We start from the raw sequence: 23,026 nt of genomic DNA, 5'->3' as shown, positions 1-23,026 counted from the left end.
TCTTCCTCGGCCAGCCATCTCCATAACAAGGTTTGTTTACAAGCCCTAGTTTTTTTCAAGTATCTCACTAATTTCAGTTATTTCTCCTGATAGAGGAGAATGGTGTTCACTGGCAGCATTCACACTTTCCAAAGCACCAAACTAATCTTATTTTTTTGATTTTGTCTCAACTGCACATAAACTACAGTAAATAACATCTCCCAGAGCTACCTGTGCAAACTGCTGATTTCCACTGTTCCAAAGCCATTTTCGGTTATCCACTCATGTTTCTCTGTGACTTTACACATTGAAAGCAGAGTGGTCCTGTGAATAGCCACCAGGGCTGAGGCTTGCATGCTCTATACCATTTACAGCACCGTGTGCACAAGTTTACAAAGGGTCACCACCCTGCACCAGCCACCAAGGGGCCTGGACCAGATTGAGCCCTTTATGAAACAGAGTCTTGTGAGGCTGCTCAGGATCACTGGAACCTGCCATCCTCCCATGTACTAGCCTCAGCTTGCACAGGTACCACAGGATGTATGGGCTTCCTCTTGATGCTAGCTAAATAAATTTTTGTGCCTCAGGCTGTAGCTCTTGGTTTTAGTGGTGTTGGGAAAAAAGGATTCTTCCAATTCTTTTTTTATTTTTTATTTTTGTGGTACCAGGGATTGAACCCAGGGGTGCTTAACCACTAAGTCACATCCCCAGCCATCTTTTATATTTTATTTAGAGACAAGATCTCACTGAGTTACTTAGTGCCTCACTTTTTTGCTGAGGCTGGCTTTGAACTCGATATTCTCCTATCTCAGCCTCCTGAGCCACTGGGATTACAGGTGTGCACTACCATGCCCAGTGGGATTATTCCAATTCTTGAACTGCTAACCTCCCAGGGTTTTGCATGTGTCTTCAGGTGAGAAGTTAACCACTGTTGGTGGCAGAAGAAACATCAAATCATGTTCAAGAGGCTGCAAGTCAAACCTGTGAAGATAAATTTCTGCGTGGGATCAGGATGAACAAAGTAGAAGATAATTTAGACCTTCCAAAATTAGGAAGAGGTACGTGTGGATGCCTTGGGTATCAATGATTCCTGACACTGAGGTTGGTGGGTCCAGTGAGCACATGTTCTGGCCTACCTGGTTGAACACAATCGAGATCCTGAGTAGAAAAAGAAGGCTGAGAGGAATGGAAATACAGCGAAGAAGCAGAGAAGGAAAAGCTGATTCTCTCTTCTTTGCTGCCATGAATAGCAGCAGAACAAATGAGAGAAATAGAGTGAAGACTGACTTTTAGCTGCATAAGTAAACCTTCAAGTGTCCCAAGAGTCTCTGGACCTTGCAAAACACCTACCATGTTCAGAGTCCTGTGCCAAGTTCTGGTTTCACTGTTGTGCTCTGTGCAGCTTTGGACCAGATCTGAAGGTACAAGGAAACTTTCTGAAAGAGCACCATGTGCCCATTTGTCCAATTGGGTTCCTAGTAGCTTCAGTGAACCAGTAGAGCTGGCCTCCATCTCTTCTTTTCCTGGGAGATTGGTAAGGCTGAATGATGCCAACAGCCGCTAACCACCCCTTGCCTGGTTTAGAAAGGGCGACTTCTGGTCTGGCCTTCATGGATGACCAGTCAAATTGGACAGCAGATAGTCTTGGCAGAAAAGAAGTTATATTTTAATCTGGGATGATCCAGGACACACTTGAGGGATCTGACCAAAGCCACTTCTGGTGCCTAGGAGGTTGCAAAGTAAGTTTGAAGTTAGAAAATGCTCTTGGATAAGAACTCAGACTCTATTGTCTGGGGAGTGTGCAGCCAGGCGTCAAATCCATCCCAGGCCAGGGTTCTTATGATTGGAGCTCAGAGGGAGTGAGACAGGTATTGGTCCAGGCAAGGATGAGGATTAGGTGTAGCTGGGTGAATGCCCCTCACCCTGGTTCTCACACTTCAGCTGCTCCTGGGAAGCAATATCTGCCCCAGAGAACACTGTCCCTGTCAAGGACTGAGATCCCTCCTTCCTTGTCTTGGAGATGGTGAAGTGTGGTGGAGTAGCTGGGAGTCAGGGCTGGGATTGTGCTCAGGACTCCAGGTGTGCTGTGTGCCAGCATGTGGCCCAGGGTAGTTACTTCAATGCTCAGAACCCATTTTAATCCCATCAGTAGGGTATACAAATGTCTCAGTACAAGGCTGGTATGACACTCAGGTAAAATATTCACAATTTCTGTGGAAAAGTGGCTTAATTGTTTTAGGTCAAGTTCACATTCAGACAAATCAGGTCTTGGATCTCTCCAACCTGGTCCAGAAGAGTACAGTTAAGAATTCAGCAGATGTGGCCAGCTATCCCTGGATGGAAGAAAGAGGCCTGCCTTCAATGTCATCCTCACTTCTCAATGTCAGCCATACTAAAGCCTAGCCCCTCTTCAAGGTCAAGATGGGGAAACCAAAATTATATGGTAAGCATTAGGGTTAGGGTAGGAATTATGGTCAGGGTTGTGCCTGTGAGGGGCAGAAGCTTCCTGGCCCTTTTCCACCATGACCCAGAAGCACACACCTGCTCCTACCCAAGCCACCACACAACACCCTACTGCCTGCTCTCCCGAGTGCCCTCCCTTAAAACTTATTAGCCTCTCTCTTGCCAAAAGCACAGCCAACAAAACAGGACAGAGACCTCCTCTACTGCCCCTCACTGCTGATTCCCTTGGAGCCTTGCTAGCATCAGTGCCTGGGCCAGGGCCTCTCTCCACAGTTATGGGGATGGCAGCTTGTTTATATGCCTACCTCTCACTGTTGATGGGATACCCCATCCTTGGTCCTGCCACTTTATTAGATGAGGACTTTGGCCTGTGGCCTTACATCCTCATGGGGTATTCTACTTCCTCCCAGCTACCAGTCCTCAAGTGGCTCAAGGGTCCCTGTGGGTGGCTTTGTCAAGGACTACACCTGGACCCTGTTGCCTCTCCTTAGTATTCTGGTAATGACTCACAACTGTACCATGTGGGGGCCCACTGGTGTCTGTCTTACTATTTCCATAGCCTCATGTCCTACAGGACAGGGATCACCCATGCTCTGGTCTATTGCCTGTATTTGGTTTACTCTGTGAACCCTGCAGAAATCTCTCCTCCTCCTCCTACTCTGTGTGCATCTGCTGGTCACCCCAGGGACTGCCAAGCTATGCAGGTGGACTTGCCTTCCACTGGTCCTTTTGCATCATGAACCTGAACAGATGCTCAGAGAACATACTTCAGATCCAGAGCATGGTGTGAAGCCCTCACAGCCTGGCCTCCCTCTCACTTTCCCTACCCAAGCACCTGGTTTCTGATGAAGGCTATGGCTGGCTGGGGTCTGAACTACACCAGTGGCTGCCTGCTCACTTGTCAAGGTGGATAGCCAGGGAGACAAAGGTTTAGAATCTGGGCACTCACCATTGTTCTGCATCTGCCACACAGTATACTCCATGCCCCACAGGCCAGAGAGCAGGAAGAACACTGCAATCTGGGAGGAGCATGGGTGCCATAGTAGGAGGGCCATGATCCAGGAGAGGTGGGTTGCTGCATCTTGGTCAGAGGGAGGAAGCTAGGACAGGAAGTGGCCAGGGGCACTCAGAACCCCCAGTAGAGGAGATACATTTACTTCTCTGCTTCTTGCCTAGCCATTTTACACAATGTGAACAGATTGCTGTTCTACTCTGTAAGCTGGTGTAGTGTGTGTCCTTCTCTAAGTTAACACTCTGGGTGCCACACCTGCTGGGTGAACCTGCTACCCTGGTGCTCAGCTGTCTTAGCCTGGAGGGCTGTGGGCTATCTTGTCTGGACCCCAGGAGGCTTCTGCACTGAGGGATCCAGACAGTGACTGTAGAAGAACCTCTCATTAGGGTAAGCTTAAGGCCCCTGGTAAAGTGTTCCTACAGGGCTTCTTGGCACCTATGTAGTCAGTCCTCACACACACTGTAATCTGGCCCCCTCTTTTCACTGCAAGAATGTAGATGGCTATCCTGCCTGTGTATTGGGAGATTTTCCCACACATCAGGGAGTAGACTCCAGTGGTGGCAAAAAAGCAGATCATCATGTATCCAACATACAGGATGCCCAGGAGGCAGGTGGTGAAGGACTGCCATGGGCTACCACTATTAGTGGTATCTGCAATCTTCTGGGGCTAAAGCCTGAAGCTGCCCTGTGCTGCTTAGAATGAGTGGCCCTGGGATAGCAGGCACACTTGCTTGGCATGAAACACTTCTCTAGACCCAGCACAGGAGAGAAACACTAGTATTTGTAGTAAAATACCCTTTTGGGGTCAGTTCTGAAAAGAGATAGTTTGGACAGACTTCTGCAGAGTAAATTCTGTACTGTGTGTTATCATCTATGCATTGTTTCACAACATTAGTAGGGACTATCTTCCACCAATTTCCCATCACTTCCTACTAGATCTAAAGACAGAAGAAGATGGATTGAAGATGAGGGGATTAGAAGTAGAGGCTAGGAACTGGGAAGCTACTCTTTCAGTCACAGTAAATCACCAGGCACCCTCAGCAGCACACTTTCAACCCTAGGCAGAATCAATACCCAGAAGAGGGGCCTAGACTTGAGGCTGCCCCCAACTAGACTGTTGGGTGGAGTTATGGTTAGAGTCACATGAGAATTCTGATAGGTTTGGGGATATCCAAAATGCCAAGTGAACTTTTGGTTGTCCTGTTGGCCTCTTTTGAACCTCCAAGATTCTCCCTCAGACTGCCCTAAGAGTAGGCTTGCCATATGGAATCCATGACACCCAAACATTGCATGGGGGCACACTTGTCCCTGAAAGATTCTTGGTTTATTTGAAATTCAGATTTGATGGATGGATGCCTTATATGTTATTGGGTTGGAAATTCTGCTGGGAGGAAGGGGTTATGGGAATGAGGCAGGTACACCTCTGAAGGTAGGCCAGGGGGACACAGGCTGTGTCCTGGTGTCTGTCTTATTATTTCCCATAGCCTCATGTCCTACAGGACAGGGATCACCCATGCTCTGGTCTATTGCCTGTATTTGGCTTACTCTGTGAACCCTGCAGAAATCTCTCCTCCTCCTCCTACTCTGTGTGCATCTGCTGGTCACCCCAGGGACTTCCAAGCTGTGCAGGTGGACTTGCCTTCCACTGGTCCTTCTTTTGCATCATGAACCTGAACAGATGCTCAGAGAACATACTTCAGATTCAGAGCATGGTGTGAAGCCCTCACAGCCTGGCCTCCCTCTCACTTTCCCTACCCAAGCACCTGGTTTCTGATGAAGGCTATGGCTGGCTGGGGTCTGAACTACCAGCCTTGATCTGGTCTCTGTAGCCTCCTCAAAACTGCCTCATTTCCATGGTGTGCTGGGGACTAGGATGATAACTCCCACCCAGGACTTAAGTTCTGTGAGTTGGAAAGTACGTTGGGATTGGTATCTTGAGTCACACACTCAACTATTGCAGGGCTGGGAACTCCATGGGCCATTCCCACCCTGGGCCCTGGGTGGGTGGTGTTTGGACACTCTGTGTCCTTCAGGTGCACATGCATTGGGCTTGGTGAGTTTGGCCAGGTAAACCTAGCCTACCATTACCTCACCAAGGCAGAGGTCCTGAAGATGATAGTGCAGAATATCCCAGTCCTCTCTGAACCATGTATGTCAAAGACCCTGGAGCACCCCAATGTGATTCAGATATTTCAGGTTATTAGGACCCTCAAAAATATCTACATCATGATGGAGCATGAAGGTGGGGAACAGCTACTTCAGTATATTACATGCAGTGGCATGCAGGAGCAGGAGACCTGGAGATTCTTTAGGCAGATAGTGTGTGCCATGGGCTACTGCCATGAGAAGGGTGTCATACACTAAGACCTGAAGCCAGAGAACATCATGGTGGATGCTAGAGGCAATATCAAACTCATCAACTTTGGTCTCAGCATCAGGTTCATGGCTGGGCAGAAGCTGGACAATTTCTGGGGTACTCTTACATACCTTGCCCCTGAACTTGTCCTGTGGCAAGAGTATGAGGGCCCCCAGTGGACATCTGGAGCCTGGGTGTCCTTCTGTATTTTATGTTGACAGGGAGCTGCCCATTTATGGCGAACACCACTTAGAAAGTACTGATGAGGATCGTTCATGAAGATACCACATTCTTCACTCTGTTCCCATCAAAACATGAAGGCTCATCCATAAAATACTGACTGTGAACCCCAAGAAGAGGCCCACAGTCAAGTAAATCTTATAGCAGTCATGGCTGAAGCAAGGTGAGCAGTATATACCCTGTGACTGTAGTGAGGCACTTACCAAACACCCAGACCCCACAATCATTACAATCCTGTTTGAAATGGGTTTTGATCCATGCCAATCCTGGATGTCTCTGGCCAAAAGAAAGTTTGATGCAAAGATGGCTACACACCTGATAATGAAGCATCAGAAAGGCCACGGGGTAGGGTGCTATCTGTTCTGGGTCACCTACCAAAATGTGGAAGGATGGAACCCAGAGTCAGACTGGGAGGCACTGCTGAGAGTGGGGATCCCTGCAGGCAGGAAGTGGAAAGGAATGGCAGGCAGGCAGGCACTTCTGATGCCTTTCTGTCCTGGCCATTGGAAGCCTATGCCTCCAAGGATTATGTCTTACCCATGCCCCAAGGATCTTTCTGATGTCCCTGTCCTCTCACAGAGGAGCACCAGGGAGCCTGCCTTGCACCTTCCTCTTGCCCTGTGAGCATCAGTTGCCCAAGGAGGCCCAATGACCACATCCACAAGGCAAGGCCCTGGCAACATGGCTAGAAGTGGGTGAGGAAGAGTATCACTACCTGTGTCCAATGACTGTGCAGCTACATGCCACGTGTCAGCAATAAAGTGGCTTTAATAACAGAGAAGAAACATGCCAGATCCATAAACAATGTGGCTTCAGGGGAGTAGAGAGCTGAGTCAGACAATGCCAGTGGACAGCCTGAGTCTCCTCTGTCCCCACCTGTGTAAGATGTCAGAGACTTTCTGCCTGGGACACTTCATCCTGCCCTGTTCCTCTGTCCTTTCCCCCATTCTCCTGAGATGTTTCTTAACAAACTTGTTGCAGACAAATTGTGTCATAAAATTATTGTTCCAATAATATTTAGATTTAAATGTAGGCTGATTAAAAGAAAGGTGGGGCCTCAGAGTGAGGGCAGGGGCCCACCAGCCATCTGCTCTAAGGCCTGGACCACTGTGCCTCCCTCTGCAGTGTGGATAATCACTGGCCTTTAGTCAGAATAGATGAGACTCACTCACCTTGAATATGTGTAGTTGGTCACTGACCTTGAGCCAGTATAGGGCATTACTTGCTTTGACCTAGTACAGACAGACTTACTGTACTGATCTGATATGGATGGAGTCTCTCCCCTTGAGCCAGTGTAGACATGACTTTTAGCTGGTGACCTTGGCCCAGAGGAATCCCTTCCTGAGGGTTGTGGACAGGGTGAGTAGCAATGGTTGGAGAAATCACTTCTGAGAAGGCATGGGTGTCCTCAGTGTTCTATGGCATCATTTTCATAATAATGTGTTCAGGGAAGGAAGAGGTGAGCCATTGGGCAGGGATGGGCATGACTGCAACAATGGTGGGTGCTTCTGCATCTGCCATGCAACCTCCCCACTCATAATCATCTCATCACTGTTGCTAAATATATGGAGAAGGAGTACAGAGGATTTCAGGAGAGGAGATGTCAATCCTTCTTTTGGATGCAATTTACTGCTTTTCAGCCACCCCAAATTGTGGTACTTTCCTTCACATTGCCACTTAGGAAACTAATGCAGGTAGCCATTGCTCAGAATAAACCCCACCATCTTGACATTGATATCTAGATCTGTGTGATCTTCCCTAGGCCTCACATGCTCCACTGTGGACATGTGGGTTCCCAGGCTGCCTCTGTGGGTTGTCGATTCTGTTTGTCTAAGTGGCTGGACTCCTCCTGTGTGTCTCTGGTCACCTTTCCAGGGAAGTTGGGTGTTTCCAACTCACACACAATCATGCATGATTCTGTCTTGATTCCCTGATCCCAGTTGACCACCACAAACTCATTGCATAGTATGATACAGAATAGAAACTTCCAAAGAGCAAAGTTCTATTGTTCTGTGTCCTGTTTTATCAGCTGTATCTAAAAGAATACTTGGTTTTGCACAATAAATACTTGTATATCTTAATGTGTTCATTAATTTTTTTTTGTGTGTGTGTGACAAGAATCATCTGGAGTAAGTTAAGCTGGCTTGCTGTTTGTTGGGTTAAGGTGGGAATCTAAACCAACAGGACTGAGTCTCAGGAAAGATTGCTGGGAGGCAGAAATCAAGATCTTTACTAAAAACCCAGGCTTCAAAGTGGAGCCAGAGGAGGGTGGGCACAGGAGAGTAGGATGAAGGAAGAGCTTTGGAGGGAAGATGGTCATGGACAATTGGATTGCTCACCACGGGACTGTGGATGAGGCCCAGGCTTGTTATCCTATGGACATGTTCTGGAGTTTCTTCTCAGATGTCATGCTGCCTTGGAGTTGCATTGTGGACTCTGGCTTCATGTGAGTGCACATGACCATCTGGGCCCATCAGCACACTCTCAGGTTGTGCAGGTGAGTCCTAGTAGATTGGATGTCACATTTTTGAAGTTTCCACCCCTGTCATTGATGACCTTTCAGGGCCAGAGCTGAAGAGAAGGAAAACCCAGCACTGCCTGAAGTTGGAAGGAATGGACTATTCTCCAAGGAGGGCTCATTCTGCATAAAGCTCCAGGTGGGCAGATGTTGACACAGCAGAGTGAATGAAGAGTCAGCTTTTGAATTCCTGAGTTAAAATTCTTACTTTGCAAAGCACCTGGTGGGGAAGGCCTGGTAGGTTTTTATTTTACTTTAGTTTTTTGCAAACAGAATGACCAAAGAAAGGGAGGAAGTCAGGGAGCAGAAGTGAGGGAACATTGTGTTGGAAGACTTACCTAGTGAAAGAGATTATCCATAGGGTACAAATGAAGGACCTGTGGCATGGGAACATTTACAAATCAGAGCAGGAGCTGTTCTCTCAAAATACCAGGCTGTACCTGGCAAGGTGGCATATATCTGTACTCTGAGCAGCTCAGGAGGTTGAAGCAGGAGGATAACAAGTACAAAGCCAGCCTTCTGAACTTAGTGAGAACCTAAGCAACTTAGCAAGACCTGTCTCAAAAGTTAAAAAATTAAACAAAAATGGCTGGGGATGTAGCTCTGTGGTTTAGGGTTTAGTGTCCCTGAGTTTAATCCCCCAATCCCCCCGCCCCCCCACCAAACAAACAAACAAAACATCAGGTAGAACCTGAAGGATGGGGTGCTCTGAACACATCTGTTTAGCCCTGCATACCAGGGGATTCCCCTTGGCTCTCAGGAGCTGACTTAACAGAATCCCCCAATAGGCCTCAGACCTAGAATGGGTTGGTGCTGTGTTATTCCCCCAGGCCCGGGAGAAGGTGCTCAGGGATCTGTAAGGATATTCTGGAGTGGCTGGAGTTTGGGCCCAGTAACAGGGGAACCATTTAGACTTGGGCCTGGAAGTGGATGCGGAAGAAAAGTATTCTCTTGTCCTTGGTTTAGACATGAAGCTAGAAGAGCTTGTTAAATGCCATTTTCTTCTTCAAGTCTTATTTCATATTAAGTATTTCCTTGGCATCTCTCTTTATTTCCCTGGCATCTCTCTTAGTAATATACTTTGAGCAATTTACCTCACTGTGTAAATAATGCCAGTTGGAACAGCTTCATGAAGGCTGAGGTGCACAGGTCAAGAAGTAGAAGGCTCCGGTCTTCTGGGGTAGGCATAGGAAATGACCAAGCCCAACCCACATAAAAACTCTGCTTCAGCCTCTCAAGCTTGCTTTGCTCAAACATGTTTACAGTCACATCCTCACAGAGGGTCCTCAGCTTTTATCACACTGCCATAAATAAAGTTATCCATCCAAGACAGGTCCCACTTTGGTTCATCTTCTCTGGCTAGGCTCACATAAAAGTCTCCTTTACACTGTAGTACCTAGAAAATCAATTTATTTAAAAATTTTGGTATGTTGCCTTTTGTCAGATGATGGTACATATGTGACCCAGGCTTCTGTCTTGGCCTGGGAGGCAGGTGACCTCCAAGCCAACCTCAGCACATGGCCATGACTTCAGGTTAGCCATAGCCATCGCCCAGATTGTTAACACATCCTTTTCTCTTTCTGTATGCTCTTAATTTAATTGTTTCTAGATTTATTTCCTTTTAGATACACATTCAGTTTTTAGAAAATTTTGTAGTATCATGGGGCACACTGTTGTGAGCAGTGTTGTAGGAACCATGCTAGAGCTAGATGCATTTGAAATGCAATTATATTGAATGTACCCTTAACACACAGAGAACAGTACTATTCCCATTCCACTCAGCCAGCAAGTCCTTCAGACGTAACAGATCATGTTTCACCCATAGTGCATTGTCTCTGGGCCGCAGAAGTGGTCTCTTGACTGTCAGATGCTAGTAGCTCAACTGGGAACCTGAGTGGCAGCAGTTCATGGTGACAGCAGGGCAAAACTAGTGGCACTGTGGGGAGAGTGAGAGTGCATACATGGCAGGGTTAGGGAGTCTCTGAATGTTCACTTCCCTGAGTGTCCCCTTCTGGTGGCTGATGGTAGCAGAATAGAAAGTCTCTGAGCATTTGTCTCCCTGTGTGCCTCTCTCTGAGGAGCTGAGCTTCTGTGAGAGCTTATATAGGTCACCTTGCAGTCTGCAGGGCCTTTTTGCCATCCTTATAGTCGCTATCTTTTGCTATTCACAAAAGGTCAGAAGGATAAGACAGCAGATGGTTGTCACATGTCCAAGTTCAGCTTGCACTGTCTGGGTGCTTGCCTCTTTAGAGTGCTCCTTACACACTATATTTTTTAAAATCTTGCCTTCACTCTTTACTCTGAACAACTACCAAAGATATGTATTTATGGATTTGTTGTTGAGTCCTGGGAGTTGGGCCATGGGGGTTTAAGAAGGATACCTCAAACCTAATCAAAACTTATAAGAACACCATTGCATTGAGGGGTTCACCAAAAAGTATTGTACACTGAACTTGTTCTAGGGGATGTTTTTTTGGGCCTAGTTTTTCATGTTGCTTTGCAGTGACATGTGGCTTTAATTATTCCACATAAAGTAGGAATCATTCCATTTTACATGAAAACCCAGAGCAAGAGTTAATGGTTTACCTTGAAAGTTTATCAAGTTCAACACTCCCTAAGCTCAGCTGGGTTGGTAGCACTGGGTGGCCTGAGACCCAGCATCCATCTTTTCCCACTGAGGCTGGTTAGTGTCCTTCTTCCAGTCTCTCACCAGGGTGCTTGGCACAGCCACAAAAACATCTGTTCAAAAGGTTAAAAAGGATGAAGCAAACAGACAAGGTCCTGGTGTCCCAGACAGGTGAGCTAGAGCCCAACTGAGGGTGACTGGTGCCCAGTAGACAGGAGCAGAGTCTGGAGTCTCTGTGTAGCCAGCCAGAAACTCTCTGCAGACATTCTGCAGAGCAGCCAGATAGCGTGTACCTGGAGTCAATGGCTCCTAGATGGGGTGGGCTTTCACCAAAACAGCTGCATGTTTCTTCACCATGTTAGTAGAAATAACACAGGACAAGGAGATCAAGGTCTCGACACACCTCTGATGTCCTTCAATCCTATGTGAGATTTGTCAGTTGGCACCTCTGTCTCAGGAACATCTGGCAAGGCATGTTGGAGAAACCCTGGCTCTTGCCCAAAGTGCACAGATGAGACAAATTGGGTTTAAAAGAGCTGGCTGCAACATTAAGCTAAGAAAGTGGTGAAAAATCACACAACACAGAGAGTAGTTTTTAAACTGAGAGCAGGACTGCTCCGTGAGCTTAAAGTTCAGTTTTCCTGCTGAAAAGAGAGCATAAACCCTGTTTCCTTTATTTTATATCAGGGACCTCAGAGAGGGATAAAATTTCAAGGGTGGAGTCTTGCTTCATGATGTCTTGTCAGCAGATAGATTGACATCTTGGTGAGTCACACCCATCTCAGGTGCTGTGTGGGATCTGAGGCAGAGCTAGAGGGGGAGTTGCCCCTGTATCATGTGATCAATACTTGACAGGGAGCTTGCAGTGCCAGGCCTATCCCCTAATTTGGCTACTATGTGCAATAGTTCACACACACAGCCCATGGATGGCTCATGACAACTGGCCTGCTTCTTGTTACTGGGGACATGGGTCTCTGGACCTGCAGTTGAAGACTGGGCCTCTCCACAGACCTTCCTCCTCATTTTCCAGTGTCCATCATGGGTCATCAAGTGATGTCTGTAGGCTGGAGCACTGTCCAGCACCTCCCCAGTCTCAGGAAGAGTAAGGTTGGCCTCTAGCATCAGGACTAACCACTCTTACCTTTAGCCTCTGGGCCAGATCAGTCCACCCATCTGGCTCACTTAGCTGTCTCATGACAGGCTGCCCAAAGCATGAGGCATGTCTATGTGGCTCCTCCAAGCCTTCCTTAAAAAGTAAATTAAAAAAAAAATCAGGGACACTTGCACTCCCTCTGCCAGCTTTGACTCTTTTGCAATGATCCAAGCTCCATGTTGTGGAAGCTGCAGTCAGCTGGGGACCTTACAAATAAGGGTATGGTAAGGTGGCCTGTTAAGCCTGGCTAAAATGGAAAAGCAAAGGGCACTGGTACCAGGCAGTAGGAAGATCCTGCACTATGAAAGAGGTTACTAAAGATGGCAGGAGCCTGGTGGGCATTTGGGTCTGGGAGGCTGATATAATTTAGACAGAGACAGGAGCAGCATGAGCTAAGGACCCAGAACAGAAGGAAGCAATGTCAAAGAGAAGTACTGAGAGTGGGGTTGGTTGAATTTACCCTAAAGGGGCATCTGAGTTCAATTACACAGGACCTGGTGCATCTTGGGCAGGAGTCCAGATGGTGAGCTATAGACACGAAAGCCTTCAGTGGGCTTGGGCTGCAGGGGTGGAGTGTCATCCCTGGGCTGTAGAACAATCCTCTCATTTAATAGCCCAGGATGGAGGTGAAGGATGAGCCCTGCAGGAAGGAGGGTGAGTCTGGAGACTGCTGAGATGTAAGGAGGATAGGAAGTGAGCAGAGAGCTCTGTGGATAAAGCAAAAAGCAGGGAATGACCCTAGACCTGCTCCTGATCACACAGGTAGGAGGAGAAAGTGGCCACAGCACACCTGGACAGACAAGCACATCCAGGCTGAGCCTGGAGAATAGCAGGACAGGCACTGGCATCATGCATATTAGAAACTATGGGAAATTCTGCAGGTTGGAAAGATGCTCAGCTTGAGGCAAAGTGACACTTAAGAAACCATGAAACATTAGCTTGTGGCAGGTGCAAGTTTTTATTTATTTGCTGTGCCCCCTTGGCTAATGCTGACTGGAAGAAAGAAGCTCCATACCAGCATCTGGTCCTGTTTTATCTGCAGACAGAGACCAACATCTGTCACAAGGCTCTGGGATTAGTGAGGGAGTGAACCATTGATGCAGTGAGCCAGAGGCTGCAAGGTTGGGGTTTTTTGAACTGCTGGTGCCTTTTCTGCACTTGCAACTGTATGGCAGCTGCTGGATGGCACACTAGATACTGGGAAGCCAAATTCCACTGGAAGAGATGTTCATGCCAACAATTACAAACTCAAGAAGGCAGAGAGAAGGGGCCTCAAGATGAAGAAGACTAGATGAAGAAGGATGGTATGGATAAAGAGTTGTGGATAGCATTGCCAGTGTTGGGAAGAAGAAGAGACAGAAGGGATGGGGCACCCAGGCAATGATGACATGCACACATTTGTCCAGCTCTGTCATGGTGAGATCCTCTGTCACTGTCCCTTTCAGAAGAATTCTTGATGACTCTGATGGTCTGTTGTATACCCAGTCACTTCCTTGATGACCTGAGAGCCTCTGGGAGATAAGCATCAGAACAGGAAGCAAGTCCTAAAGTCACTGCATGCATGTCGAGACACCCCTGCGGGTCTCAGGAGGCCTGCTGTTTCTGTACTTGGCTGACTCGTCTGTACCCCTTTTGAACTTGGGTGTTGGACATCCCCTGCCATGGCCCACTGCTGTCACATCTCTGTCCCTGTCTCTCCTTCCAATGCTTGGCTGGTTTGTCTGGCAGTGAGAGTCTTGACCAGGTATTTAATACTCCTGTATAGGTGACCAAGGCAACTCAGGGCTCCCAGCAGAATGTAGAGCTTGATGCTGACACAGAGAAAGGAGCTGTAACCAAAGACAGTGATGAACCCCAGGGCCTCCCACAGGCAGAAACTGATTAAAGCAGCTTCCTCATTCTTCTCAAACAGAATATTTTAAAGAAGTAGAGGAGGAGGTAGGAATGAAAGTCCACACAGACCTCCAGCACCTTGGTGACATTCCATGACCCAGTTCCATTCCAGCTGCCTTGCCATGACCCAGTTCCCTCAAAATGTATTTTTCCTTTTCAGAAAAGAAAATTATTTTGAGAATTTATCTTTTAACAAAAGAGAACTTTGTGGATGACAGCACGTCAGGGAGACCTGATAGCTGCAAGACACCACCACTGAATAAGAATGTGAGGTTCCTGAGTGCTCCCTGTGGAAGCAGCCCCATCCAGCCTGCCCTTTGGACCAGGGAAACAAAACAGAATGACCAGGCCTAGCCAGACACAGCACCCTCTACCAGCCATGAGCCATCAAGAGTGTAGTGCTAGACCTGGATCCTTCATTTAAGGACCATCTGAGGAGCTACTGGGCAGCTTAGCAAGTCCATGACCTCAACTCCAAGTTTTCAGAGGGTATCAGCAGTCAAGGCCACTGCTACTACCTGAGATTTCCTTTCCTATCCTGGGGAGGATTTTTTTCCCCTCATGTGTCTTTCTTTTTCTTAATGTTTTAAAATTTAATTTATAAAAGCATTATTATTACTAATTGTCACATAGTAATTGGACATATGTTGGTGTTATCCTGAGAAGTTAGAGCAGAAGAGTTTAATCAACATGTACAGGGTCAAAGGCTTCCCCTCTTTGCCTTGGTGAAGGGACTCATGTAGATGGAACTGTCCTCACAGGACTGGTGTTGATTAAAAAGTCCTCACAGGATTGGGATGAATTAAAGTGGCCTTACTGGATTGGCATTGGCATAGATTAACATGTCCTTATTGGGTTTGTAAAGATTAAAGTGTCTTTATAGGATTGGTATAGATTAATGTGGCCTTACAGGATTCATATTGATTAAACTTTCCTCACAGGATTGTATAGATCAAAATGTCCTTACTACATTGGTATTGATTAAGCTGTCTTCACAGGGTGAGGATCACATAACTTCTTACAGTAGCCTTTTGTTTGAAGTGGAATGAGCCCTGTCTGTGTGAAGGGCTGCTTCCTAGCTCCTCACAATTCTTACTTTGAAGTCCTAACCTGGTAGCTCATAATATGCCCATATTTGGAGACTGGGTTTTTTTCAGTGATTATTAAATTTAATGAGGCTTTCTGGGTGGCTCTATTTAGATGTGAGCAGTATCCTTATAGCTGAGAAAACTGGGCACAGATTCCCAGAGGTACCAGTATAAGGACATAGGGAGGAAGGCCATCTGCAAGCTCAGAAAGAAGCCTCAGAGGGTACCAACCCTGACCACACTAGCTGTCAGACTCTGGCAAGCCCTGTGGTGGGGCTACCTACTCCACATGTAGATGTCTATCCTGCCTTGCAGCGACCCCTCGCCGGCAAGGGAAAACACGACACAGGATTCTTCTTTCAGCAGTTTATTCAGGCCTTGATTCATGTATCATCTTCCAGTGACCCCCCGCCGCCGAGCACCCAAGCACAGCCTAATAAAGCCTCCAGCATACCAATCCTAAGCTGCCACGTGGACCTTTCTCATAGGGTGGGAAGGGATTGCGTGCCAATTCTCCATATTAGGAGTTGTTTATCACAGGCCACAGTGGAAGCCGGCGCCATCTTCTAATGGCGGCCACAGTCTAATTAGAACGGCTCACCACACTGCCTGTGTACTGGGAGATATTCCCATATAATGTGGAGCAAAGTTCAGTGGCAGCTTGACCATTCTGACCACCTGTCTCTGACACTCCATAATCCCTCCTCAGTGTTGTCTCTGAATCTTCTTCACCTCTTCCTCTGCCCTCAGCACCTCTTCTGGAAGGCCTCTTCCTGGCCTTCCAGATCAATCATGAGGACAGCCCCTCTTGGAAACTTCCCTGAAGGTGGATCCCCAAAGTGTCATCGGGGAACTCTGATGAGCTCTTGTCCTGTCATATTCTGGTTAGTGGGATGGAACTCCATCTCCTCTTCCACACTCTAAGATTACTCAAAGGTGACTTCTTGCCAACTGTGCCTAGAATTTTGCATCATATATGAGAATATGGGCTGTTAGCAGTCTCTTGCATTACAGCCTGAGCCCCTAGGCTCTGTCCCCCTAAGGTGATTATTAATGCACATGCTGAGTACCTCTGACTTTGATCATCTCAAGAGCAAGAGGATGACACTCCACTGCCCATACTGAATTTCCTGACTTTCCATTTCCAATGAGTGAGAATTAAGTTCTACCAATCTGATCTGTTGACCTTAGATCTTTTTTTGGTGATTTTTATTTTATTTTAATTTTTTATTAGTTGTTCAAAACATTACAAAGCTCTTGACATATCATATTTCATACATTTGATTTAAGTGGGTTATGAACTCCCATTTTTACCCTGTATACATATTGCAGAATCACATTGGTTACACATCCACGTTTTTACATACTGCCATACTAGTGTCTGTTGTCTTCTGCTGCCCTTCCTAGCCTCTATTATCCCCCCTCCTCTCCCCTCCCCTCCCCTCCCATCTTCTCTCTCTATCCCATCTACTGTAATTCATTTCTCTCTCTTGTTTTTTTAAATTTTCTCTTTCCCCTCACTTCCTCTTATACGTAATTTTGTATAACAATGAGGGTTTCCTTCCATTTCCATGCAATTTTCCTTCTCTCTCCCTTTCCCTCTCACCTCTCGTCCCTGTTTAATGGTAATCTTCTTCTCATGCTCTTCCTCCCTGTTCTGTTCCTTAATTGCCCTTCTTATATCAAAGAAGACATTTGGCATTCATTTTTAAGGGATTGGCTAGTAGCATAATCTGCTCTAATACCATCCTTTTCCCTGCAAATGCCATGATTTTTGACCTTAGATCTTTAAGGCACATCCCAAGGCCTTTATGAATTCCAAAATTCACGAGTGACACAAGTACATTTAAATACCTTTCAGAATGTTTTTTTTTTTAGAAATGTCTAAAAGTATCCCCTTTAAAGTAGTAGTAAATCTATGAATATGCTTAAATTCTCATAGACAGCAGTCTATGTAAATTTTTTCATTGTGCTGAATTTCTGAGAATGAGTCATTGTGACATTTTCTTTTGTCAACAACTTATTTATGAATTTGCAAAATATGTGCACCCTCAGGAGCTGAGTGGCAGTGATGGAGAGCCACAGACCTCATTTCGGGCTAAGGGTCAAATATTGTCTCTGAGGAAATGACAATTTTCAGAGAGTCTGTCCTTTCAGGGTCACTTGGGCAGAGTTAGCCCAGCATGCTTTGGCTTCCTGGATAGTGTCTGTTGTGGTAGCTGCTAGTTCCATGTGGCCATTGAGCTTGTGAATTGTGGCTGGGGAGACTTAGAAACAGATTTTTGGTTTTAATTATTTAGAATGCAAATAATTACATGTGGCTGATGGCTACTTTATAGGACTCTGGGGATGTGAAGAGATTTGGACATCATGGATACCTGCTTTCCTAAGAGAAGTCCCTGAGGGCCACCCAGGCCCATAAGGGGCAGGGAGGCTGAATGGAGACAGATGACTTAGGAGCTGGGAGAAACATGGAAGACAGGAGTACAGGACCGTAGAGTGTGCTGTGTGTTGCTAATCCAAAGCCATACTCATTATAGAGGATGCTCTGTGGAAACAAGACCAGCCTGTCAGAGGGGGGGATAGAGAAGATGCAGGGGAATGGTGTGCTGGGTGCCCAGGACCTGTGGCCTCAAGGCCATGTCAGGTCCTCAACCACTAGCAGTAGGCCCTTCTATGCTAAGGACATTGCAGGTAAGTGGTATAAGGCAAGTGGCCTCTCAACAGCAGTGATGGACACCCTGGTTCCCTGAAACTATGGGCATCGGGACACCCACCAGCCTTAGAGCTTGGAATTAAGACCTGAAGAAGCTGTTGGAAGGCCTTGCCCACAGGCAAAAAGTCATTCTCCTGATTATCCTGCAGCACTGAGCACTGACAGCAAATGCTCTTCTCAGTGCCAGTTTCATGAGTGTGCCTGGCACAGGTCCTGAAGGAAGCAACCAGAGTTCAAATAGGTAAAAAGTGGTGAACTGGCAGAAGAAATCCCAGGGTAATGCCTGGTGTCCACAGTCATAGAAATAAAGCACAATGGATTCTTTCTTTTATTTCACCTGTAAGAGAAAATGAATGAGGTGGAAGGAGAGGAGGAGTCAGGGGAAAAAGACAAGGAAAAGGAGAAAAGAAGGGTAAAAGGGCATAGGATAGAAGGAAAGGAAGAGGTGAAGGAAGAGAAGGAAGAGACAGTGAAAGAAGATAAAGAAGGAGGAGGAGTGAAGGAAGAGGAGGAGGAGGAGAATTATTTCACATTGTGGACTACAGCAAATCAGAGAGACCCACTCTTTGCAAAGCACCACCATTGAATAAGAGTGTGGGATCCCTGAGTACTCCCTGTGGAAGGAGCCCCAGACAGCCTGCCCTTTGGACCAGGAAAAAAAATGCTTAGAGAGGGGGCTTCATAGGCAGGCCTGGCTAGGCACAGCAACCTCCACCAGCCATGAACTAGCCAGGGTGTGACCAGTCCTGTCTCCTTTGCTTAGGGACCATCTGTGTAGCTGCTGACAGTGTAGAAAGCAGGTGACTCTGACTCAGTTTTCAGAGGGTGGCAGCAGTCAAGTCCACTGCTGCTATCTGGGATTTTCTTTCCTATTCTGGGGAGGATTGTTTCCCCTTAAGTCTGTTTTTCTCCCAGATATTTAGATTCAGATGGACACAATACCTTTATTTTGTTTATTTAGTTTTTTAAAAATGTGGTGTTGGTGATCAAACCCAGTGCTTCCTGCATGCTAGGCAAGCGCTCTACCACTGAGCCATGACCCCAGCCCAAGTCTATCTTTTTCTTAACTTCCTAAGTGTTTTTTGGTTTAATTTATAAAAGTAATTTTATTCCTAATTGTCACATAATAATTGGACATATGTTGGTATTATCCTGAGAAGTTAGAGCAGAGCAGTTCAACCACCTACAGGGGCAATGTTCTCCCCAGTTTTTCTTGATGAAAGGACTTGTGTCAATGGGATTATCCTCACAGTATGGTGTTGATTAAAAAGTCCTCAGAGGATTGTAGATTAAATTATAGATTAAAGTTGCCTTACCAGTTTGGTATTGATTAACGTGGCCTTACTGGATTGGCATAGATTAAATTTGCCTTATTGGATTGGTATTGATTAAAATCTCCTCACAGTATTGGAATAGTTCAAAATGGCCTTACCATGTTCATATTGATTAAGCAGTTTTCACAGGGCTTGGATCATGTAGCTTCTCACAGTGGCCCAATGTTTGGAGAGGAATGAGCCCAATCTGTGTGATGGGCTGACTCCTAGCTCTCACAATCCTTATGTTGAAGTCCTAACTCAGTAGCTAAGTATGTGACCATTTTGGAGACAGGGTCTCTGCTTGCCCTGGAGTGAGTCCTGAACCTGTTTTCTGAGCCCTTTCCTCCTCCCTATGCTCAGTTACAGACCTGGATAGGAGTCCACAGAGCCAGACCACAGCTGACCCAGGACTGTGTCAACACCCTACAAGGAGCCTCAGAGTCCAGCTTCTGGGAGGCCATCATACTTCTCACCTATGTCCTGGCATGCCCCAGGTAATCCTTAAGCCTGGAGGAAGAGGAGGGTACTTGTCCTGGCCTCTCAGGTTCCCTGAGCTCAACATGGTGTGTGAAGTTGGGGGAACAGCTATCTGCCTGCCTTCCATAGCAGCACTGGGCCCTGTGACCCCATCAGGAAATCTGTCCCAGAGTCAGGGCAGAGGGAGTGACTACTGTGTCTTAGGCTGCTATAGGGTGTGGCATGGTAGACAGACCACCCCAGCTGGAGGAGGAGCCCAGCCTCCCGCCTGTGTGGTAGACAGACCACCCCAACTGGAGGAGGGGCCCTGCCGCCCGCCCGAGTGGTCACCTGACCAAGCTCTTGACAAACATAAGGTTTCCCCAACACCCCCACTCATCAAACACCTTATGAGAAAAACTGATGGAACTCATCTTGGAAAATCCCACCAACACTTAAAACCCACCAACCGGTTGGCGTGGCTACCAGCGTGGTTCTGCAGCGGATCAGGCACCTGGTTTACATCTCAGAGAATAAGAGTAGAGAGGCCACAGGTGGAAGCTCAAGTCCTCTCACACTGACTACCACCACCATCCTGAACCCAGAGACTCAAGCTAGGAATAGACAACGCCACCAACTGGAAGAAATGAAAATAGAGTTCTGAGAGACATTTTTTTTCTTTCTTTTTTTCTCTTCTCTCTCTCTTTTCATCCATTCATCCAGTCTCCTCTACTAAACTTTCTTTAATATTTAAATTGGAGTTCCCATATGAACCAGCATTTGTCACTTTTGTCCCGGCAGCTTAAAGACTCAGACCTTTCAGCCCACGTTGGGCCCACATTGGACGCCAATTGCTGGGTTTCTGTTCTCATGACTAAAAGGTTCAGGGGTCACTCCAGATAAACTGGGCTAACTGGGCTGCACAAAATAACCACACAAGAGACACATATACCTTTTTCTTCGGAGCCGCTGTGATGGCTCCTTAGACCTTAAGGGTCCACAGAGAGAGAGAGCGAGAGCACTGCTGACCCCTTTTATTGAGGAGAAGTTATTTAAATGAGGCAAGGGGTCAGGTTTCCGGGGGCTGAGTCTATCTTCATCATGTCCACTGTCAGCAGGTTGACTGACACCTGGGTAGGCCACACCCAAGGGCACAGTAAGAGAAGGGGACACACACAAGTCACTTCCATGGAAGATTCTATCCTAAACAGGGCAAGGGGTTATATTACAAAGGAACAGGTGAGCATATCTTCACCCATGGGCTGTAGCAAGACACACCCATGCATGAGACACTGACCCTCAGACCCAAGAAGGGTGGGGAAAGCTCTGCCACATTTCTGTGACTGAGCGCCTCAGCACCCAGCCGGGGAGTGTAACCCAGTCACGTGTAAGGTTGGTCTCTCACAGTTGACATAATGTCTTCTGCCCTGTTCTGTGCCTGTCATAGTTGTCTGTTATCAGATGTCTCACCTGGAGAATTTTTTTTTTTTTGGCACTGGGGATTAAACCCAGGACCTTGCATGTGCTATGAAAGCTCTGACTAGGTATGTCCCCAATCCTTGCTACAATTTCATTTTGAGACAGGGTCTAGCTGAATGGCTAATGTCGGCCTCAAATTTGTGGTCCTTCTGCTTTATCCTCCCAAATAGCTGAGATGACAGGCATGTGTCAAAGTACCTGGCTTGTCCTGGAGGATTTTGATGTCAGTAACACATGCTTCCAATGTGTTAATAATTTCCTAAGCTAGACTATGTTCATTTTTCTTATCAACAGTCAATAAAGCCTTTTTGTTGTTTTGATGGTATGCTTCATGTGAACACGCTTTATGATGTGACACCACTGTTTTTGATGGTCTAGCTATGCAATACACTATAAGGAGAGTATTTTTTATTTTTTGAGAGTCTCAAGTGTTTTAGTCCAAACAAGTTTTCTTAAGAGGAGTGATTATTCATTTTCTATTTGATTACACAAATAATACACAAATTCTTTTTTTATTCCTTTTGTGGTTCTGGGGGTTGGTCCTAGGGCCTCCTTCATGCTAGGAAATCTTTCAACCACTGAGCTACATCCCCAGCCCCATAGATCCTTTAGTTGTCATTAGCTTCATTATGAGCTAGTGACAATAAAATTACTTAGAAGTTCAACTAGATTTAGATTCATGCAAGAGTTTAGGCATCCATAGCTCCTTTTGATTTCTGAAAGGTAGATTGTTTTCCCACAACACAGCAGCATCTAATATCACTCCTGAACTGAGCTGACACCTCTGCTTCTCTTGGCTTACCACTTCCTGTAGAGGTCTTGGAGGAGATGGACGTTCTTTGACTATTTGTCCCAGTGACAAATATTTGATTATATTGCTGCTAAAAGGTATGCATAGAAATAAAATAGAGACAAGGATTCTTTGGGATAAGTGATTCAGTCACAGAGAGTCATTTTCCATTAGAGTTTTTTTTTTTTTTAATAAAGTCACTCTTTTGGGAAAGTTAAACCATGAGTTGAAATAAAATCTCTAATATGTCATTTTTTTTCCCTCTAGTGATCAAGTTTTAAGAAGGCAAACCTAGAATCTAGTGACAGCATAAAATATAATAAATTAACATATGTTATTACTTCAACATGAAATATGTAAAAGAGGCACATACTTTGAATTTTTTTATTTTTTATTTTTTTTATTGGTTGTTCAAAACATTACAAAGCTCATGACATATCATCTTTCATACATTTGATTCAAGTGGGTTATGAACTCCCATTTTTGCCCCAAATACAAGTTGCAGAATCACATCGGTTACACATCCACATTTTTACATAATACCATATTAATGACTGTTGTATTCTGCTGCCTTTCCTATCCCCTACTATCCCCCCTCCCCTTCCCTCTCATCTTCCCTCTCTACCCCATCTGCTGTTGTTTAATTCTCTCCCTTGTTTTTTTTCCCTTTCCCCTCACAAACTCTTATATGTAATTTTGTGTAACAATGAGGGTCTCCTTCCATTTCCATACAGTTTCCCTTCTCTCTCCCTTTCTCTCCCCGCACTCGTCTCTGTTTAATGTTAATCTTTTCCTCATGCTCTTCTTCCCTGTTCTTTTCTTAGTTGCTCTCTTTATATCAAAGAAGACATTTGGCATTTGTTTTTTAAGGATTGGCTAGCTTCACTTAGCATAATCTGCTCTAATGCCATCCATTTCCCTGCAAAATCCATGATTTTGTC

The sequence above is a fragment of the Marmota marmota genome, unplaced genomic scaffold, assembly GCF_001458135.2.
Source record: "Marmota marmota marmota unplaced genomic scaffold, marMar, whole genome shotgun sequence".
Taxonomy (NCBI): Eukaryota; Metazoa; Chordata; class Mammalia; order Rodentia; family Sciuridae; genus Marmota; species Marmota marmota.
The sequence above is the reverse complement of the archived record's forward strand: the minus strand, read 5'-3'. Positions refer to the sequence as shown.